The sequence below is a fragment of the Eschscholzia californica genome, unplaced genomic scaffold (assembly GCF_041429995.1).
Source record: "Eschscholzia californica isolate CP2 unplaced genomic scaffold, dmEscCali1.0.p SCAF_3, whole genome shotgun sequence".
In the NCBI taxonomy this organism is placed as follows: Eukaryota; Viridiplantae; Streptophyta; class Magnoliopsida; order Ranunculales; family Papaveraceae; genus Eschscholzia; species Eschscholzia californica.
The window spans coordinates 18835580-18858548 of NW_028238420.1; the positions used below are offsets into that span (position 1 = coordinate 18835580).

Sequence of the window (22969 nt, forward strand, 5' to 3'; positions counted from 1 at the left end):
TCATTGTTTTTAAACCTCATGGAAATCTTGCCGATGTAATACCATCCTACAAAAAAGTATTCTGCGGAGATTCTTGGTAGTTGATGACTTTTGTTAATAGTAGAGCAACAAATTCAAAGAGATTAGTAGACTTTAGTGAGGTGATTCAGGATTTACATACGAGCTAATACTATTCAGACAACTAAGGTCGAAGCATGCAAATCTTGCTTCAGCTTGTAAAGATACGTAATATCAACCAACTACTTATATCATTTTTTTCTCTTAGGCTTTCTGAAATCTTTATTTAATTTATGACTAAGTGTTTCTTTTCTTTCGTCACTCTGTTGTGGACAAAAGCTTTGGAATAAAAGATGTCATTCGCATGTTGATGATGGTAATTGGAACAATTGTTTCACTACGTATCTCTATTCTAGAAGTGTCTAGGTATGCCATCAATATTATTTCTACTTCTACTAATTTTTTCTTTGATGCGTATGTTAGAGTAAAGTATTATCTATATAAGTTTTAAATAGGTTTTTAATAGATCGGTTTATGGCCCGAAGACTTTCCTCTGCCGATTGTTGCTTGGTATGATGATTCCATCATGAACTTGATATTTTTGCTTGATTGTGGTCAGTGTGAACCTATCGAAGTTCTTAGCTTGATCCCCAATGTGTATCAAATCTGGCCGTATGTCCCCGATCAACACCAATATACATGTTTAGTCATTAACTTTTTCCCCTCAATTGATTCAATTCCTCCTTAATAGTTAAAATCATTCTTGCTTATTTGAATAAAATTTAGAGAGTGTAATTTTTCATTATTGACAATTTAGTCATTTTTCCTCAATTGATTCAATTTCTCCTATTTAGTTAAAATCATTCTTGCTTATTTTAATTAAATTTAAATGGTGTAATTTTTCATTATTGACAATTTTTGGTGGGATTTTTTTTTTTTTCATGTAAAAGGTCATTCCACTTCTTTGGGAGAGTGAGACATTGTTTCATTTTTAAGAGAGAGTTTAGAGAATTTAAGTAGTCCCTGTAAGAATATTGGAATGTGAAAGGCAAGAAGTGTATCATATTTCATGCTCATTATATAGCTCTAGCATACATGTGTAGATCGTTTTACGCCAGTATCTCTATTTTATCTTGTGTAGCCCTTGTAAGATGGAAACACACCAAATAATAACTATATTGACGTTTCCAGCATGAACTATATAGGTGTTTCCTTTTCCTTCAGCCTTGTGTGTACTGATTCCAGCTTAGACGATTATTGGTTTTTCTATTGCTTCTTCCTACTCTTGATGAGTGGATTCTAAGTTTGGAATAGATGTAGAGGATATACAAATAGCAAGAGATAAGTTGTGGTTGTTAATTGATATGGATGGACAAACATTAGGGCATTTGATAGTTCGGTTGCAGCTTCTCCAAGGGCCTCAAATAGGCAACCATCACCTTTGGGTTTGATTTTATTTTTATCGGTTGTTTTCATTCTCCCGAAATTTTACTCATATTCGTAGATGAGATTCATTCTCGATACTAGCTTGCCATATATTTCAGTCATATTTGTTCGGTGAACCAACTCATTGACAGTAGTGATATCTTGGAAATAGAAGACTTAACCTATTCGGATTTCATTACCCGGTTACTTGAATACCAATTCAGTTTGGTATTTTGATTTATGATTTTCATGCTCCTTTTGCAATTTATGTTGAATCTGTGTATTATTAAGCCGCCCCCAAACTAACAACCTAATATTTTTTTTATGTTATCATCTGCTGCTGGCAATGTAGCCATTTAATCAGAATTTCTAAGTGAACATAGTGGAATGAACCGAGGTATCTCCCTTTGACTATTGTGTTATGCTAATTATTTTTCCTAGGCATAATTGTGTATTGAGTATTCTACCTCATGTACGACATTAGTTGAGATTCTAACTACTTCTGTATAATAAGACGAGACTTACATTTAGTTATACGTATTACTACCAATTTTTTTTGTCGAGCACATTTAGTTTTTGTAATTTATTTGCTATTAATAGCAGAGATATTCAATCGACACCTTTTTCTTTCTGTCCTCTCTCTGTGACTGTACTTTCTCCTTTACCTTTGTGTAAGAACTAGGGTTTGAGAGAACCAGATGTAATGAAATTAGGGCAAAGACATTATCTTTTATACAGTCAACTCGAGTCAAAGTCAATGAAGACTAGGGTTACGGTCCAAGTCCAAGTCAAGCAGTCCAAGTCAAAGCAGTCCAAGTCAAAGCAGTCCATGAAGTCTGGTGAGATGGTCAAGCACAACAAGAAACGTCTATAGGCACCTGTAACAAATAAAGAATTAGTTAGGATAACTAACTAAACAGAATTTCTGTTAGTCTATAACTAACTTTAGTTTTCCTCTAAACTCTACCTATAAATGGAGTTAGAATTGTACTTAATATTCATTGAAATAAAACAGAATTCTTACCAAGGAAACTTAACATGGTATCAGTCTCAGATTAGATCCAAAATTAGGGTTTCCTTCTCTTGAATTCAATAGCAATCAATTCAACACCTCGTAAAATCAAACACAAAGCAAAAGATGATCAAAACTCAGTAAAATTCATCATCAGTTCTTAGTTCTATAGATAAATTTGAAGAAAGAAGAAGAAATCTAATCAAGTTTTCAAGGAAAACTTACTGTTTTCTTCAGACTTGTCTTCAAGCACGCTTCCACATTCAATCATGGCTTCAGCAAATCTTGGTAACCTTCCTCCTATCTCTTCTGTTACTAGTTTTATCACAGAGAAACTTGATGATTCTAACTATTTGATGTGGAAGGATCAAGTGGAAACATTGTTAGTAACATATGATCTTCTAGGGTTTGTTAATGGTACCATTGATCCACCACCACAACTAAAAATAATACATGGGGTTGAGCAAGTTAACCCTGATTATCAAATATGGAGAAGTAAAGAGAGTTTTGTCAAATCATACCTTAAGAGTACTTTATCCAAAACAGTCTATTATGATACATATGGACTGAATTCAGCTCAAGAAATTTGGGATTGTCTTAATCTTACTCATAATGAAGGTCTTGAGTCTAAGAAAGACCAACTTAGAAAGAAACTACAGTCCATCAAGAAAGGAAATGTTTCAATTTCTGAATATCTCAGAGAGATCAAACAATTGGCAGATTCTCTTATATCTGTTAATGATAGAATTAGTGATTCAGACCTGGTCAGGATTGCTATTCAGGGACTTAGTTCAGATTATGATCAATTTATCATTGCCTTAAGAGCTAACAATGAACTATTGTCCTTCATACAACTTAAGTCTAGACTCACTCAACATGAACAATGGCTTATTTCAAAACAAGAAGACCAAGAAGCCTATTATGTTAAGAGAACAGTGAATAAACAAGTCAACAAGCCATCTCCTTCATATTATAGGAACCAAAATTCTGCAAAAAGGGATATGTCTTCATCCCAACAGCAACATATTCATTCAGATAACATCAAGCATAAGAATCAAAAAGCAGAGGATTTTGACTTTTCTACTGTCCCTTGTGGTATTTGCAAGAGATGGGGTCACTCTGCTGGGGTTTGTTACTTTAGGTTTATCAAAAACAAGTCTCACAGTGGATATCATACTGAATCTAAAAGTGAGCAGGAAATTCAAGGCTCAGGAACATCCAAGGAGCCTATTGAGTCTCAATCTTTTCTATATGAAGATGAATCCCTTCTAGAATGCAACAATGTTATTATATATGACTATGTGTATGAGGATGATGACTCTACTGATGTATTTCATGAATGTCATACAGTAATTTGTGTTGATAGTGATGATATATTTCTAGAATGTGAGTCAGAAATCATAAGTGATACAAATCAGACAAAGGATGATATTATTTTGCATGAAGAATGTCATGTTCTCACCTCATCACATAAGTCAAAAATTAAGGATCAAGCTTGGCTAGCTGACACTGGTGCCAGCAGCCATATGACACATTCAGCTGCAAATCTCAAGTCTATTCAGCCATATAATGGAACAAAGTCTGTCATGGTGGGTAGTGGTAATCTTCTCTCCATCTCTAGTATTGGTAATTCTCAATTATCAACCTCAAGTCATGATTTTACTCTAAATAAAGTACTTTGTGTTCCTACCCTCAAAAGAAACTTGCTGTCCATATCCAAATTTACAAAAGAGAATTCATGTTCTGTTGAATTCTCACCATGGGGTTACAATATTAAAGATATTTGGTCACAAAAAGTTCTAGCAGAAGGTCCTGTTAAGAACAATCTTTATCCTATAGAGGTTCATTCACATAATCTACATTCTGATCAGGCTCATGTGGCACATATTGTTACTAGTTTTGACATTTGGCATGCCAGACTAGGACATTCTCATAATGGGGTCATTAAGCAACTACATAAGGAGAATAAGATTGTTGTTTCTAACACCACAAGCAAGGTTTTCTGCAAATCTTGTGAATTGGGTAAGAGCAAGTGTCAACCATTTGAGACTTCTTCATCCACAACTAATACACCTTTATATCTAGTTCATTGTGATATTTGGGGACCAGCCCCTGTGTGCACTCCTAATGGAGCAAGATACTATATACTTTTCTTAGATGACTATAGCAAATATAGTTGGATATACCCAATGAAGCTCAGGTCAGACAGTATAAAGTGCTTTACTCACTTCAAGGCAACAAGTGAAAACTTACTCAAGACAAAAATTGTGTATTTCCAATCTGATGGAGCACCTGAGCTAAAGAAAGGTGACTTTAGGGATTTTTTGGATTCAAATGGTATTCTCTTCAGATGCTCCTGTCCTTACACTCCACAACAGAATGGTAAGGCAGAGAGAAAACACAGACACATCACTGAATTAGGTAATACCTTATCCTTTCATTGTTCCTTACCTAAAAATTTATGGTTTGATGCTTTTAATACTGCTGTCTACATTATAAATAGAGTCCCAACACCTACATTAAAGGGTTTTTCTCCCTTTGAGACTCTTTTTCATTTATCTCCTGATTACTCACAATTGAAAATTTTTGGGTGTGCTTGCTACCCTCATCTTGGAGAGCTTAGAAAGGATAAGCTCAGCCCTAAAAGTGTTCAATGTGTATTTTTGGGCTATAGTGCTGAACACAAGGGTTATAAATGTTAAGATCCTGTTTCTAAAAGGATTTACATGTCTAGGCATGTTACTTTTGATGAGAACAATTTTCTCTATGCTCACATCAATAATTCTATGCCTAGTGGTGATCAGAATACTAGTTCTCAGATACTATTACCACTGCCTACTTTGGATACAAATCAGCCTGTCTCAACTGATTTGGGCACATCTAGTATTAACACTAGTCCACCAGCAAATACAGTATCTAGTTGTCTATATTCTCCTGAGTTGGGCATTCCTAGTAATTCTACTAGTACACCAGCAAACTCAACACAACAAGTCCAACAACAACAGACTGATTGTGTTATCACTAGAGGCAGAAATGGTATTGTGAAGCAAAAGCAACTTCCATCTGATTTTGTTGCCCACTATTCATCATCTCACCTATTAGATGTTGCTTTCTTATCCATTTTGGAGCTTCCTACTGAACCCACTAGTTATAAAGAAGCTTCAAAACATCATGAATGGGTGAAAGCTATGCATGAAGAGTTTTCAGCTTTACAAGACAATGAGACATGGTCCTTAGTACCCTCAAATGATAAAATGAATATTCTTGGCTGCAAGTGGGTGTTTAAATTGAAACAGAAAAGTGATGGGACTATAGAAAGATACAAGGCCAGATTGGTAGCAAAGGGTTTTCATCAACAAGAGGGTGTGGACTATGAAGAAACATTCAGTCCAGTTGTTAAATCCAACACTATAAGATTAGTTCTTTCTATTGCTGTCTCAAGGTCTTGGCAAATCAAACAACTGGATGTGTCAAATGCCTTCCTACATGGAACTTTAGATGAGGCAGTGTATATGATACAACCCCCTGGATTTGTTCAAAATGGGAAAGAAACTCATGTCTGCCACTTAGACAAAGCTTTGTATGGCCTCAAACAGGCACCAAGGGCCTGGTTCAATAAATTTGCAACATTCTTATATGCATATGGTTTTCAGAAGAGCAAATCAGATCAATCAATGTTTGTGATGCATAGTAACTCAGATATTATGGTTCTTCTACTCTATGTAGATGACATAATACTTACAGGAAGTTCAAATACTCAAATTAGTACTCTCATCACTGATCTTAGCAGACAAGTCAAGATGAAAGATTTGGGTTTTTTATCATACTTTCTGGGCATAGAGGTTACTTATGATAAACCCTCAAGTTCTATGATGCTAACTCAAAATAAATATACACTACAACTTCTCAAGAAAGCTGGGTTATTAAATTCTAAGCCTTCAAAGCTTCCTGTGTCTAGTGGACAAAGGGTATCTATTCACAATGGTGAAATTCTTTCCAATCCAACTGAATACAGAAGTCTGGTTGGGGCTCTTCAATATTTGACCTTAACCAGACCAGACATTTCTTTTGCTGTGAACTACACAGCTCAGTTCATGCATAGCCTTACATCAACTCACCTAATTTTGGTCAAAAAGATTCTCAGGTATTTAAAAGGCTCAGTTCGTTCTGGAGTTCGATTATCTCCAAGTGATCTAACAACAATTACAGCTTTCTCAGACTCAGACTGGGCAGGATGTCCTGATTCCAGAAAGTCTACTGCTGGGTACTGTGTATTCTTAGGGTCGAACATGATATCTTGGAGTTCAAAGAAACAGGCGAGCAAAGTCCTCTACCGAGGCAGAATATAAAGCATTATCAACAATGGCAACTGAAGTTGTATGGATTTCTTACCTAATGGCCGAGCTTCGATTCCCTCTACAAAAACCATTCAAGCTTTACTGTGACAACATAAGCGCGAAATACCTTGCCTCCAATCCGGTATTCCACGCAAGAACGAAGCATATTGAGGTCGATTTTCATTATGTGAGGGATCTGGTTTCGGAAGGATTGGTTGTTGTTCATCATATTCCCACTCAAGATCAAGTAGCGGACATCTTCACAAAGGGTTTAGCTTTTGATTTGTTTCAGAAGTTGAGATCCAAACTAATGGTTCATCGTCTCTCTCTTCCCCATTCGTTTGAGGGGGGCTGTAAGAACTAGGGTTTGAGAGAACCAGATGTAATGAAATTAGGGCAAAGACATTATCTTTTATACAGTCAACTCGAGTCAAAGTCAATGAAGACTAGGGTTACGGTCCAAGTCCAAGTCAAGCAGTCCAAGTCAAAGCAGTCCATGAAGTCTGGTGAGATGGTCAAGCACAACAAGAAACGTCTATAGGCACCTGTAACAAATAAAGAATTAGTTAGGATAACTAACTAAACAGAATTTCTGTTAGTCTATAACTAACTTTAGTTTTCCTCTAAACTCTACCTATAAATGGAGTTAGAATTGTACTTAACTAGGTATAACCCGTGCCTCCGGCACGGCTAAACTTGTCTAAATAACATTATTCAATTTGCAAGTACTAAGGTCTGACACACTCGTATATTGCATTTGTTCATTTCTATACTACACTTCTTATGAATAAAATCATTAATCATATTATGTAAAGAATAAAATAAGAGTTTGAATACTTTCATTAAAAAAATCCAATACAAACTCCTTAGTAATTGACAATTGAGAAAGTATAAATGTTAACAAAATACAAACTGAACAACAAATTCCTATAACTCTTTTGGAATGGCCTTGGAGCTTGGCTAACTCTTTTGGAATGGCCTTGGAGCTTGGCTACGATTGTTGTCCAGTTGAATAAATAATAATCCTAGAGATAAATCATGTACCTGTGGAAAATAAGAGAAACGAAGAACACAAGTTACTAAAAGAAAAGAACATAAAAAGATGGCAACAAATAACTCTAGTTCAATAATAGGCGAACAGTTTCTGCTATAAAAGAGAGTAAAAAGTAAAAGAAGATTCACCGAGATACTACGAAATAATATAAATTTTAGGAAAGTTTAACATCATATGCCCAAATGTTGCAACAACCAGCATTAACACTGGTGTTTTTTATACATCTAACGGGTTTATTTAGAAAGCAGATAATGGATGCGGAGAAACCAATTGTAGTTATCGACAATGGATTGCTATTTAAAGTTGATATGAAGAAGGATAAGCAAATTTAACACATATGCCACAAACATTATTAGTTAATTAACATTAAGATCATCAATCATATAAATAGCATCTAATGAACTGCAGAAAGGGACTTACGAAATTAAACTGCGAAATGAAATAAATAAGAACAAAATTGCAAAACTATAGTTGCACTACTAAATAAAGCCTACCTATCTGCCTCATCAGATAGAATCCACGACAACTTTCTGTGCACAAATGATGTTCCTATAAGATAGACAAATATCAAAAGGAAGCCTGATTTTGAGTAAGATCCATAATTCCCAAAACTCACAAATAAACAAATATGTAAGGTCCCAACAAAATATAACCAGGAAAAACTTACAAACTATCATTACTTCGGATTCTTTTCAGCAGTTATGACTTTGGCCATGTTATCTCCGAACGAATCTGACACCCTTTTATCAAGAACTCTAAATGTATCTTCGAGTGAACTGAGATGAGTTGAACCCAACATACAATATCTCTTTCATCACTGTACTCGAGATCAGTTGGACCTCTGCCTATTGTCATTTGTATTAGTACAATACGGAAGCTATATACATTGCTCTTTTCTGCCACTTTAAGAGAATATGCAAGTTCTGGAGCTCTGTAACCATGAGTACCAGCAAAACGACTTCAATTGGACCATTAATTAAAAATCTTTTGCAAGCCCAAAATCAGCAATCTTTGGTTCATAATCTTCGTCGAGTACAATATTCATACATTTGTTTAACCTTGTTTTTTTTTTTCGTTTGATCGGTTCTCAACACCTAACCGGGAACGGGTGCAATAACTTCTTAATGGCTTCATAAATATGAATGTCACTGTCGCGGTGGTAGAAGCACCAAAGCTATTGAAAAGAGTTTTTTACCTGCAAATACCTAATACAATGTCATCTTATTCACAAGTTGGTCACTTAGATAAGATTACATTCTCACATTGGTAGATGGTACAACCACAATCTATTTGAAATATTCAATCGACTCCCAACTAAAAAACTCAGACCAAGTTTCAAACACAAAAGCGATCGTTAGCTAGGTCTTATCACCCCTACGATTGAAAAAGTGCTGACAACGGAATAGGTGAGTTCCTCGCAGGAGATGCATTACATAAATTAGATACATTTGAAAGATCAAAGATGCTTGAGTTGTTTTTCTTTTCTAGCGTTAGGTCACACTGGTAAATTTACGTACTTTCGGTGATTGCTAAGTGATAATAAACGTTGCAAAAGAATATAAATTACGATAATCTATAATAGGCCAATCCAAATTGAAGATACAAATGACATCATCAATGAGTTAGATACAAATGATGATAGGTGCCAGTTCGTCTAGTGTTAAATTGAGCTGCTGGTCTTTCCAGTAGAGAAAAAGACATCATGCATATATGTTGGCACTCAACAGAAATGAGGTTCTATTGTGTATGATGAATCAAAGCACAAAATTGAACATTACTTGTTACGAAGCACAAAATTGAGAAGGGGCTAAATTGAACATTATTTGGTACCAAGCACAAGACTGAGAAGGGGCTTCTAGTGAATGCATTCTTTCTATGAGACATTTCATCAAACACATAAATGGCAGCATCAAACACATAAAGAGGTAAACCACATTTTGACATTTCTATTAACATCATAACCTTCTGCTGAATGAAACATTCACAAAGATTATCTAATCCATCCAATCTTCTCAAAATAACTAAATTATGACCTAACAAAGACAGACCCTGACTAAATTTTGATTGGAAAGATAACAAAGGTGGTGAAAGTTGGAATACCTCCACCAGTAAAGAGACATATAAGATAATCATCAATAACATAAAACCAACCTGTTCAAATGAGAAAATGCAAACAATTGAGAGAATAAAAGATGAAGTTACCATTACATAAACTTATGATCAATGAGAAAATACTAACCTTTGTCTTGAATACTTGAATACCTGAACAACCAACCCAAAATGATGAAGGAAAATGATGAAACAAATCGTAAACTGTGTATGATTTCAACCGAGAAGATATGCCCGTTGAATCGAGAAGATGCGTCGTTGAGCAAACACGAAATCAGCTCGTAGAAAGGAGAAGACTTTGGCTATATGCGCCCGGGTGCTAATAGATTTTGCCAATCGAACGGTGGGAATCAGTGGTGATGTGGGTGGGACGGCTGGATTTATCCAGAGGTTTGTCCATTATCGTGAAAGATAACCTACAAATCTAATTAAAAAATTTTAACCATGAAATCAAGATGGAAATGAAAGATAAACCAAACCTTGGGAGTCTTCTCCAGTTGAAATGATACTGAACAACAGACAACCAAAACCAGAAAAATTAGTTAATCAATTCAAATACTATTCCTTATAAACGATTTGAATCTATTTAGAAAAGTTATTAGATCAATGGAAACAAATTTTAGAATAGGTTTGGGTTGTAATTGATTGTTGTGTTCAAATTAGAATAAGCATATGATTAATTGCAACTTGAATCTTGAAATTTGTAGCTTCATAAAAAATAAAACAAAAACATAAATCTGAGAAGATATACTACTATGAACTGTCAAAGGGATCCATTCAGAAAAGAGGGGTACCCTTTCAGTAACATTTGTTCTCCTGCCTCCAGGAGTTGAAGCATTGTTCTTCACGCTCCTCTTACGTTTCGGTGCTAAGAAGTACATTAGCTTCACTATAACATCTTCCTACATGTTAAAGCTGCATTATCAGTTCAAAATGAGCTGTTCCTAATAAAAACTTTAGAGCCACTTCACTTATATTGAATGACCAACCCATTTAACAGCTCCAAGTCAGAAAAAAACAGGTCAGTTACATAAGAAAATGTCATAGATTTCCTTGCAAGTACAACAAAATCTAACACAACAAATGTAAGAAACTAAGAAGAACATTTAATCGACAAACCTTAAGTTTCAAGAAAGAAATTCATCAAACCTTCTTTGTAGTAGCTTTTGCAACAGGTATGCCAAACAAAACTCTGGGATCAAATAACTTCTCTTTTACCAACTTATCAAATCTTTCAATAATTTTCACTCTTTGCTTTCCCTGCAGAAATCGAGAAATTAACCAAAGAAGAAAAATAAAGCAGTGCCTCTATCAAGTTTAAGATTAACAATGGGATGCATAAGAAAGGAAAGAAAAAACAATGAGACCAATGTTTAAGATTAACAACTATACTGAGTTTGAAAATGACACAAAAGCTTAGCCCAACGCCCCAAGAACACTTTTTCCAGCATGGATTTGGGATTCAAAACCCTAAATACCTGAAATTGAAAAGAAAAATCAATCAAAATCCATTTCAAAACCCTAAATACCTGAAGCTGAAAAGAGATTGGAGGCTGTGATTTGGAGAAAATACAATCGATTTCTCAAAAACCATTACAAACCCTAAATGCCTGAACCTGAAAAGAAATTGGAGGGTGTGATTTGGAGTAAAAACAATCAATTTGGAGAAAATACAATCAATTTCTCCATCAATTTCTTCATCAGTTTTGGTCATCAATTTCTTCTTCATCAGTTTTGCCATCTATGCTTGGAACGTGGTTTGTAACGCCCGAAGGGAATGCGGAAAAAAGGCGCCAGATATAACCGACGAGATTTAAGGGTTTAGTCACCTTTTTCTTTTAGTGGGTCAATAAATCAAGGTGGGTAATAGATCGGAATGTAAAAAATGTATCAAAATCTCAACGGACGACCGGATTTGTCTTTCGGCTTGTCCCAGTCAGCAAAAAAACTTTGCGTTTTATATAATAGATGTCTGCTTGTGTCATCAATGTGTTTGAAAGACTGATACAAAAGAACAATTTCGTTAAAGGTGAGAAAGACTAAAGAGTCTAGTGAAGCATAATGCCTCGAAGCAAATATGAATACCTCTATGCAAATCTCTGGAAGCTCCCTTTGTTCTCTAATTGTCGAGGGAGATCTTTAAATCATAATAATTCTTCTCTGTTGTACTTCATTTTATTTCTTTTATTAATTATATACAAACTATCTATATTACAAATTTGATCCAAAAAAACAAGTTTATATAATTATATATTCGATGATTTTGTTCGAATAGAGAAACTATACAAGTTTACATATATAAATTCTATGAATATGTTTTATTAAAGATTTGTTCATTGAATACATCAGATGCAAATCTAATCTATGCGCACGCATATACAATATTGCAGGCTTTATGAATTAAGAGTATAAAGAGGAAATAAGTACCTTGAGTTGAAGTATTGTTCGATTCCGACCTAAACTGTAGAACAGAAATATAAACAAACTTAAAGCACAATGAAAAATAGAATATTGTGCCATGAATATGATATTCTGCCATCAAGATGGTAACAGGAAGAGATGATATTCTGAAGTATTTAAACTGAAACAAAGAAATGTACCTCTATATAGCTGCCAAAAGTCTATTTATAAAACTTTTTCATGCTTTCACAAACATCAACTACTTCATGACTTTTAATGTCATTTTCCTCGAGATCAACACTACTAACAAATAATTCAGTGTGCTGGAACATAAGTCTATGAAAGATAATTCAAAGAAATTGCGAACAAATACACTTACTAACTAATAATTTTCATGGTAGATTAGTTGTGTTAATCTTCCAAAATCGGATTTCACCAGGGACATAAAAGAGTAAAGCAGTAAAGGTAATAAAAAAGCAAACTTTAAGAAAATTAAATACAATTGTGTGAGGAATTTTCACAAACACGTTGTGTGAGAAATATGAAAATACCTGGATTAGGCTAAGGTGATAGAAAGATGTGTTGAAAACTTCATAGATTTGAACTGAAAATGGAAAAAGAAGGCAGTAGTAAGTACATTAGAATTGAAATAGAAAAACTTTACAGAGAAATTCATAGTGGAGGAGGAAGAGGTAAAGATTGAGGGTTAGATGAAAGAGATAAGATGGAAAACTGGAAAATATTGAGTAAGTAGAATTAATGAACGACAGTGAGAGGGAGATGATGGAGAGGAATTGCAAAGAATTTGAGGAGTTATGGAAGTTGAAACAAATCGATTGGGAGGAAGTTGAATTCATATTGAGAAACAGACTTTATTTATGTCCTAGTCATATTATTTATGTCCTAGTTGGATTATTTATGTCCTAGTTATATTATTTATTTGTGCGTCTCGAAAATCATCTCTAGACCATTTAGGATTAGGCAGAGAGTTGTGATTCGCATAGAAAATGCGAATTATAGGTCCCTGTATAATGTTGGATTGGTGTAGAGATGAATTCTGAGACGCACAAACGTCTCGGTATATGCACCGTCACGATAATCTCGATGTTCTATATCGAAGGTGTTAGTCAAAAGGAATCTACCGCGTCTGTAGGGCGCGGTGGACACCTAGTATATATATATAAAGACTAATGTTAATTTCTACCTAATGTTATTTTTTAACTATTTTTCTAAAATGAGTAGGCCCTCTATGTTTTCTTAACTTCTTTATATTATTCGGATGTGCATAAGACTACTTATCTATATTGGTTACAACCAACACAAGTCGTATATCAATAGTAATTGAGTCGGCTTATAATGTGACGGTAATGTATAAAGATAATTCGCTCGGATGACACATCAAGATTTTTAGACGCTTACAACTTATTATACTTAAAGTACCCCCACAAAGAATTTTTTCTGGGTTCGCCACTGGTGGAAAGTTGGAAACCAAGAACATGACGGCAATAAAAAAACTTAGGGATCAAAGTAATTACCCAATACCTAATTAAAACTATTTTTTTAATTTAAACACCCACTTCATAGAAAGTAATTACCCAAGACATATAAGCTAACATAATGAAATCTCGAAAATACAACCTGATGTTGCCGTATTGAACAGTTTCCACATTGAACAAGAAAAAAACAAAAAAAAAATAAAGAAAAAAATTTTGTTTATAGAGAAGACGGTAAATAAAGGAATAACTCAATTGAGAATGTGCATACTACTTCTCTAATTTTGACTATGGACAGAGGAAAATCAAAAGAAACTCATTGTTAACTATATCAATGAAGGAAAAAACCAAATAAATTTGCCTATAAAAAAAACAAGAACCCATTAGTAAGTATCCCAACCAATATATATAGTCAGTGAAGGAAAATCCAATGAAGTTTCCTATAAAGGATAACCCAATAGCTCTATTGGAATTGGTGCCTACTACTTCACCTAATTTAAATCCGGATTGATCAAGACCATATTATATAATTCAACAAGGGCCATCTTAGTTTCAAACATCATCATAAGCAGTATTTTCATCAAACCATAAAACAATTCAGCAATGATTGAAAAATTCAGCAATGACCTTCAATCGAAAAAATTCAAACTGGAATACCTAAACCCAAACCAACCAGCAATATTCCCAGCTTTATAAATTTCAATCCTAACTTATTGGCACACTTAATAGACTTTGTACATCGCTCTCTCAAGGAGGTTGGCCGCCTATCCTAGATCTTCCCATTTCCAAGAAGATCCCGGGCTCGATCCGGTTTAGTATCAAGGTGATTCTGTTTCCGTTCCTATATATATGGGTCTGTGCAGCATTTCCACGATATCGTTATGATCAATCAATGGGACCTGGCCGGAAAGTGTTCTTGCCTCTATCATTAGCTCGGGTAGTCCCCGTTTCTGGTGTTTCAGTCATCTTTCAATGGCTCCCTTAATGTATGTGCCAGGAAGTGTCTGAAGAAGCGGGCTACTCCCCGAAAATGCCCCGCCCGTAGTATCTAGTGTCGTTGGGGCTAACTTGATTCCTTGCGCGTTCCTAGGTTATCAGTAACGCGGCCAGTAAGTCATCGGTTCAAATCCGATAACGCTTTTTTTTTTCGGTATGCCGCTCCGCAAGCAGAGCGAATGAACATAAATCCAAAATGAAAAGAAAGAGGTCGAGGGGGATGAAGTTTGAGTAGTGGGAGAGGGATTGACGTGGGAGGTGAAGAGTTTGGTATAATTTTAATTAAATGTAAAGAAGTTATGAAGGGAAACAATGAACATGAATGAAGAATATACGAACCAGATTAAAAGATGAGAGTACATGAATGAAGAATAGACGGATCAGATTAAAAGATAAGACTTTTCTTGGTCATATGTATGTGTGGCTGTCCAGTCATCATCTAGGAGTATGTGGCAATCTAGTCATAATCTAGGGACATTTATTTTGTCCTAGTCACAAGTATCTGTTTTGTATAATAGACTAGCTATAACCCGTGCCTACGGCACGACGTGTTCGGGGAACACTTTACGTATTTAAACGCAGTATATATATAATAGTATGCTATAATTCATTGTTCTTACATAGTGAAGTTGAGGTAAAAATATGACTATGATAAATATAAAGATGAAATCATACCTTTATGAATTTATATAAACAATGAAAACATAACAAAATATAACGGTTCATGAAATAAACATTTATAACTAAAATAAATTTTAGTTTTGACATAAATAAAATATTGATTTTTTGCGATTTAAGTTCACAATATTTAGAAAATTTAAGTGGAAACATCATCGTACCAATAGTGAAGATAAGAACATCTCCGCAAAATCAAATCGTATAAAATTGCATATATATGAATAAATGTAGTAATTTTCACAAAGAAAAATGTAATTTCTAATAAAATATTGACGAAAAAAAGATCAGGAGTCTTCGACTAAAATTCACTACTAACAATGTAGATCATTTTGGATATTTTGTAGAGTTCATAAATATGGAACGTGTTCTCTATGCCTTTCCTCTTGCATTGGTTACAATGAATAGATTAATTAAATGCTCTTATTTACTGAATTGAAGAGACATGTAATGAGACAGGAAGATGAGATGAATTTTATCCTACTAAGGTCTAAGCATGAAGGATACTCATTTCCTCCCGATGCATTGAAACAATACTTCAATTTCTGTAAGAGAATTATTCTTCTATACATAACAAATATCTAGCTTGGTGGTGAGACAAGACATTTTCACTGAGAGGATTGCTTATGTTACAAACAAATAAATAATAAAGGAAACTATTCCCCCTCTTTCATCAACAAATGAAAACAAAAGTGAATGAAGGTCAAAACAACATATTGAGTCCACAAAATTGACGTAAGAACATCAAAGTTAGATAACCAAATACTTTAATAACACAAATTTGACGTAACCTTGAAGATACAATGTGGTTGAGGACTATCATCAAACAACTACAACTCACAGAATTTTTAAACTTTGGTATGGTTTTAGGATTATTTAATTAGTAATTTCAAACTTCAAGGAAAAGAATGAATCTATTTACTTCTCGATTTCAATTTTTAATTAAGTTTTTGTGGTGTTTGGGTCGTGTGTTGAGAAGAGAATGGATGAGTGGGGTAATATTGTACCTTAGGCTCAGCTAAATGAGGAATAAAATTGGGTGGGGTTTGAAAGGAAATTAAAGAGATTGAGAATAACTGAAATAATTATTTGACGATGGAGTAATCAAGACAGCAATTGTCGAGATGGGTTGAATAAGAATTGTTGGAAAAGAGAGAGAATCGATGAAGAGAGCGTTGGATGAAGAAAGGGAGAGTTTTTTTTATTAAAGGGAGAGGGAGAGTTTAAGAAATTGTAACTCAAAGTCTTAAACTAATTAATTGTTGACTTGACTGAATGAAGACAAATCAATTATTTAATGGGAGGTTATTATTGATCTATATAGAAGGTGAACAAATTAATATTTTTGTTGAGAAGGTAAGAAATCTAAAGGTCTAGATTAAAGATCATTTATCTCTTGATTTGACCTAGTCAACACAAAACAATCTAGTTGGCAATTTTTTCTTTTTTTTGTCCTAGTCAGCTTGTCCTAGTCACAACCAATCTGCTTTGTTATATAGATATTCATTGAAATAAAACAGAATTCTTACCAAGGAAACTTAACACTTTGTATTTATGCAATTTCAATTCTTCACTTAATTACATCATCTTACTTCACCTATTTAAAAGATCTCTTTTTTTAAATAATTGTTTTTTTTGTATCTCTTATTTTTTGTTATCTTTTACCAGGGAGATATAAGAGAAAAACTCGGGGAAGAAGTTATGAAAAAAAAAAAAATAGTGACCACATTTGGTATGATGATCTCTACACCTTTTCTTTTATCCCGTAGGTTGTTTGAGATAAACTAGGGGTTCATTCTTTGTTGGAAATTACTTATGGTGTTCATTATATGTTATAGGACTACTTGCGGTATAATCTCATTAGGCTCATTCTTGGTTATAGTTTTCTGGGTTCTGGATTTTGCTTCGAGATTACTTCCAGGGATCATTTTATCTATTCGAACGGAGTTTATCTTCGTTGAACCATATAAACATTGTTGACTCACTTGAAATGAAATAGCCAGAGGAATTTCTATATTGTTTGTCCATTTTACCATGATTGTGCCCCTTTGTTGTTTATATTAATAGTTAAATGTCTACAACCACACTGTTGCGCTAGATACCCCTTAATTTAGTACTTATGTGTAAGTTAATGCTTATAATCAATTGCTTTATGAATATACACGTAAATTTGTTTGCTATATCAATTTCAAACAACAAGTCAACCTGATGCTTAAGCTAATGCTGACTGTTTTTCTTCGGTCAACAAAACGCTTCTAAATTGAAAATGTCAAGACGTCTGAGTTGCTACAAAATCTTTTATTTCCTATCAAAATTGGGTGGAGTGACTTTTCTTATAACTAATTTACGCAAATCATCAGTTTACGAAAGTGCATGCCCTCGGAAGCATATCTAGATAAACTAATTTGTTTATTTATTTTGCAGAAGTACAATTTGGATGCGAGAAATTTTATCATATCGGTCGTGTCACCGACTTGATGAATGTTACTTGAGATATTACTCCATTCATAGATAAATTTAATTTTTTCAGTTGCAGGCCATATTATGTATTTAAGTTTTTAGTGTACATAATACAGAGTTCACCTATTGATTTCTTATTTAAGATCACAGTCTCTTATGTTTAAACCTGTAACACATTCTCATGTTCTCTTATAAACTCTCTCTCTTTCTCTCTCTCTCTTTCTCTCTCTCTCTTTAACTACTTTATCTCACAATCTCTCTCTATTAAATTAGATCTTGTACATGTCATCTTCATGTCTTCAAATCTAAAATTTATTAGATCATGTAAAGAAAAATTTAGATCTAATAATATCGAAGATCTGTAAGATAAAGAAATGTCCTATACACTTTTCAAATTTTTTAGAGACAAAACATTTAGTAAAAAAAAAACCAGATTCAATAGTTTGAACCTTAAATCCAGATATGTTGCTTTCAAATCTCGTCAAATCCGGATATTATATCCCGACCTAGATCCATTGTTAAACCAAAACACACCCAATTTGACTCTTAACAAGAACCTAACCATACGAAACCGATCAGAGATCATCAACGATCCTTGGTCTTCTTAACAATAAACTCCGTCATATTCTTCTTAACACTAAACTCCACAGCTTTTTAATATTATTAGTATAATGATCTTTGTATCTTCCGATCTTGATTCTTGAAAAAAATGGAAACAAATCTGACTGTGAGTGAGTTTGAAAGAGAGAAAAATGGAGAGGATGAGTCTCTCTTTAAAAGAGAAAGATACAAAAAGAAGGAAAAGGAAATATAATTTTCTTTGATCGATGAAGAGATGGAAAGCTTTTGTTTGAAAGGAAAGTAAAAGAAATGGAAATTTGTTAGAGAGAGAAAAGAAAATTTTCATATTTAGCTGACATTTGAGTAGGAAGGGTACTTACGGTTTTGAAGAAATAAGGCACAATTTCCTTTGTGCTTTTCAGTTCCAGGCCTACCCGTTGTTGACCCATTGGACTTGCAACTCATTTGCATTTTGGCATAGATCTTATCCTCTGCAGGGTCCTCTTTTTTGGACCCTAAACTAATTTTCGGATAAATTTTGAGATATTTTGGAAACAAGTAAGATGTATCTCTCCCTATACTAAAAGCATTGCTTTCCCTTTCTAACGCACCACATCTACTAAGTAATGTTCTTCTTATACGAAAGACCATCCCGAATATTGGGCTAAATCTAACCTACCCTATGCATAAAACTGAAAAAGAACTACATAATCCCTTCTCTATCTCTTTCATACACAACACTCATTCTCTCTCTAAAATGGGGAATCATCATGTAAGAATTCCTCAAACTCTAATTTTTTTTTCCAATCAAATGTGATTTGTGATTACATGATGTATTTATAGAGATAAGAAAAGAATTCTGTTACTTAAACAGAATTAGTTACAACAAATATACTTGTAACAAAAATTAGGTAATAACTGCCACTATTAGTAACTAATCTAAACTTGTCATTTCAGATGTAGCAGAGGCTGCCTTTAGACAATATTGAAGAAGCTGGAGTTGGACCTTGACTAAGTTGACTAGGGCTATGTCTGTCTCGATGACTTGATTGTTGACTAGGGTTGAAATAAATGTTAATAGAAACCTAAATACATTTCCTTATTACAAAACCCTAGCCGTCTGTTCTTTCTTGTTCTGCCTTTGAAACCCTAGTATTCTCCTATACACTAATGTTAACAGACCCCCTCAAACCAATGGTGAAGAGGAAAGATGAACCATTAGTTTGGTGCGAAGATGAGTGAATAACTCCAGTGATAAACCCTTGGTGGAAATGTTGGCTAGTTGATCTTTTGTGGGAATATATTCAATACGAATCGAACCATTAACAACCAAATCACGAACATAATGGTAGTCGACCTCAATATGCTTGGTTCTTGCGTGAAAAATAGGGTTAGATGCAAGATGTTTGGCACTGATGTTGTCATAATAAACCAAATACGGCTTCTGTAAAGGACAGCGAAGCTCATCCATAAGGTAAGAAATCCAAACTAATTCAGTAGCAGTGGTAGATAAGGACTTATACTCTGTTCTAGTAGACGATTTGGCCACTGTTGCCTGTTTGTTAGAGCTCCATGAAATGAGACTCGAACCGAGAAAAATATAAAAACCACCTGTTGATTTTCTCAAATCTGGACACCCAGCCCAGTCTGAGTTTGAATATGCTGTAATAGATGTTAAATCACCATGAGATAGCTTTATTCCTGAACCCATTGACCCTTTTAAGTATCTTAGTATTTTTTTGACAATAACCAAATGTTTGTCTGTTGGTTTGTGCATGAACTGAGTAGTGTAATTCACTGCAAAAGAGATATCTGGCCTGGTCAGTGTGAGGTATTGAAGAACACCTACCAGACTTTTGTACTCAGTAGGGCTTGAAAGCTCAACACCATCTACAATAGAGATTCTTTGACCACTAGAAACAGACAATTTGAAAGGTTTGGAATCTAAAAGAGAAGCTTTCTGAAGTAGTTGTAAGGTATACTTATTTTGGGTTAATAACATGCTTGACTTTGCTAAATCATGAGAGACCTCAATACCCAAAAAATAAGATAAAGTCCCTAAATCCTTCATTTTGAAAGCTGTACTGAGACCACTGATAAGTTTAGCGATCAATGATGTAGAGGAGCCTGTGAGTATAATGTCATCTACATAAAGTAGAAGAACCATCATATCTGAATGAGCATGAAAAACAAACATGGAGTGATCTGTTTTACTCTTCTGAAATCCATATTGATATAAAAAGTAGGCAAACCTATTGAACCAGGCCCTGGGAGCCTGCTTAAGGCCATATAGAGCCTTGTATAGATGACAGACATAATCATCCTTACCTTATGCAATAAAACCTGGGGTTGTACCATAAAAACACATCTTCCTCTAAAACCCCATGAAGGAAGGCATTGGATACATCCAACTGTTTGATGTGTCATGAATTTGTGACTGAAAGAGTAAGGATAAGTCTGATTGTGCTTGCCTTAACAATAGGACTAAAGGTCTCTGGCAAAATCAATACCTTCCTGTTGATGAAAACTCTTTGCTACCAATCTAGCCTTGTATCTTTCAATAGAACCATCACTCTTTTTGTTTCAATTTGTAGACCCACTTGCAGCCTAAAACATTCATTGAGGTTTGATATGGAACCAGAGACCATGTTTGGTTTTGTTGTAAGGCTAAGAACTCATCATTCATTGCCTGACACCATTCAATATGTTTAGCTGCTTCTTTATAAGTAGTTGGTTCAGTTGGTAACTTCAGAATGGACAAATAGGCTACATTTAAAGTGTGGGGTGATGAGAAATGGGCCACAAAATCAGAGGGTAACTGTTTTGATTTGATTATGCCATTTCTTCCTCTAGTAATCATTTGTTCAGCAAGAGGTTGCCCTTCTGAGATAGCAGGTGAACTAGCTGAAAAGTTAGGCGTCCCTATCTCATAAGTAGGTAGCTGCCTTGAGCCAGAATTAGCTGGTGGGCAAGTATTAGTACTAGATGAACCTGATTCCTGGACTGAGTGCTGATGAGTGATAAGATGAGGTAGGGTAGTGAAATATAAGGCTGAGAACTCTAACCACACCCAGATTGTTGCTTAGAGATGTTGGATATGGAAGATTACCCTCATCAAAAGTAAATGTCTGGAAATATAAAGTCTTTTGGAGATAAGATCATAGCACCTGTAGCCCTTGTGCTCATTACTATATCCTAAAAAGACACAATTAACACTCTTGGGACTTAGCTTGTCTTTTCTTAGTTCTCCTAGATGAGGATAGCAAGCACATCCAAATATCTTAAGGTTGGAATAATCAGGTGGCATATGAAACAATACTTCAAATGGTGACAACCCATGAAGTATAGATGTTGGCAGTCTGTTAATGATATAAACAGCAGTACTGAAAGCATCAAACCACAAGTGTTTTGGTAATGAGCAATGAAAAGAAAGAGTGTTACCCAATTCATTAATATGTCTTTGTTTTATTTCTACTTTTCCATTCTGCTGAGGAGTATATGGGCAGGAGCTTCTGAATATAATACCATTTGAGTCCAAAAACTTTATATAATCACTCTTTTGCAATTCAAGTGCACCATCAGATTGAAAATACACAATTTTTACCTTGAGCAGATTCTCATTTGTGGACTTGAAGTGTGTAAAATACTTCGAACTGTCAGATCTTACTTTCATAGCATAGATCCAGCTATATCTACTAAAGTCATCTAGAAACAGTATGTAATATCTTGCTCCATTTGGAGTGGTGACAAGGGCTGGACCCCAAATATCACAATGTACGAAGTGTAAAGGAGTATTTGTAGCACTGCTGGATGTTGCAAAGGGTGGACATTTACTCTTACCCAATTCACAGGAGTTGCAAAAAAATTTAGTACTTGCAGTAGACAACAAGATTCTGTTTTCTTTATTGAGTTGTTTCAATATATCATAATGAGAATCCCCAAGTCTAGCGTGCCAAGTATCATATGAGCATGCAGTTTGGGTTAAATTTGCAACCTCAGACCTATCTTGAGGTTAATTATGATGTCCTTTTATAGGATATAAGTTGTTTTTTACTGGTCCTTCTGCTAAGATCTATTTGGACCAGATATCTTTAATACTATATCCCCATGGCATAAACTCTACTGAGACTGAGTTATCTTTAGTGAACTTTGAAATTCAAAGTAAGTTCCATTTTAGATGTGGAACACATAGAACCTTATTAAGATCAAAGACACAAGTAGAGGTAGAAAGATTTGATGTACCTGTGCTTTCAATAGGCAGAAATTTGCCACTGCCAACCATGACAGCTTCTGTCCCTTTATATATTTGAGGTAAGATAATATAAGATGCAGCATGAGTCATTTGACTGCTGGCTCCTGTGTCAGCTAACCAGGCTTGATCTTTTTCACTTGATGAAGCAGAGTGAGTACTTGTATTAAAGCATGATTCATTGTTGAATTCATTTCCAAG

The 22969-nt window shown here is 34.6% G+C and overlaps 3 long non-coding RNA genes across 4 annotated transcripts; 1 reads left to right on the forward strand and 2 right to left on the reverse strand.

Moving 5' to 3' along the window:
• The first annotated feature begins 248 nt into the window (after positions 1-248).
• Positions 249-17584, forward strand: LOC147548856 (uncharacterized). The gene is made up of 3 exons (XR_015238288.1): positions 249-423; positions 17167-17230; positions 17337-17584. It is a non-coding gene; the product is annotated as an uncharacterized LOC147548856 (long non-coding RNA).
• LOC147548857 (uncharacterized) lies at positions 7589-10431 on the reverse strand. Its single transcript, XR_015238226.1, has 3 exons — positions 8493-10431; positions 8320-8374; positions 7589-7815 (listed from the first exon to the last, which is right to left on the reverse strand). It is a non-coding gene; the product is annotated as an uncharacterized LOC147548857 (long non-coding RNA).
• Positions 10728-11688, reverse strand: LOC147548858 (uncharacterized). 2 transcript variants are annotated; one of them, XR_015238228.1, is made up of 4 exons: positions 11551-11688; positions 11327-11412; positions 11084-11194; positions 10728-10836 (listed from the first exon to the last, which is right to left on the reverse strand). It is a non-coding gene; the product is annotated as an uncharacterized LOC147548858 (long non-coding RNA). The 2 variants fall into 2 exon arrangements; XR_015238227.1 differs by having other exon boundaries at positions 10728-11194.
• Positions 17585-22969: the final 5385 nt, after the last annotated feature.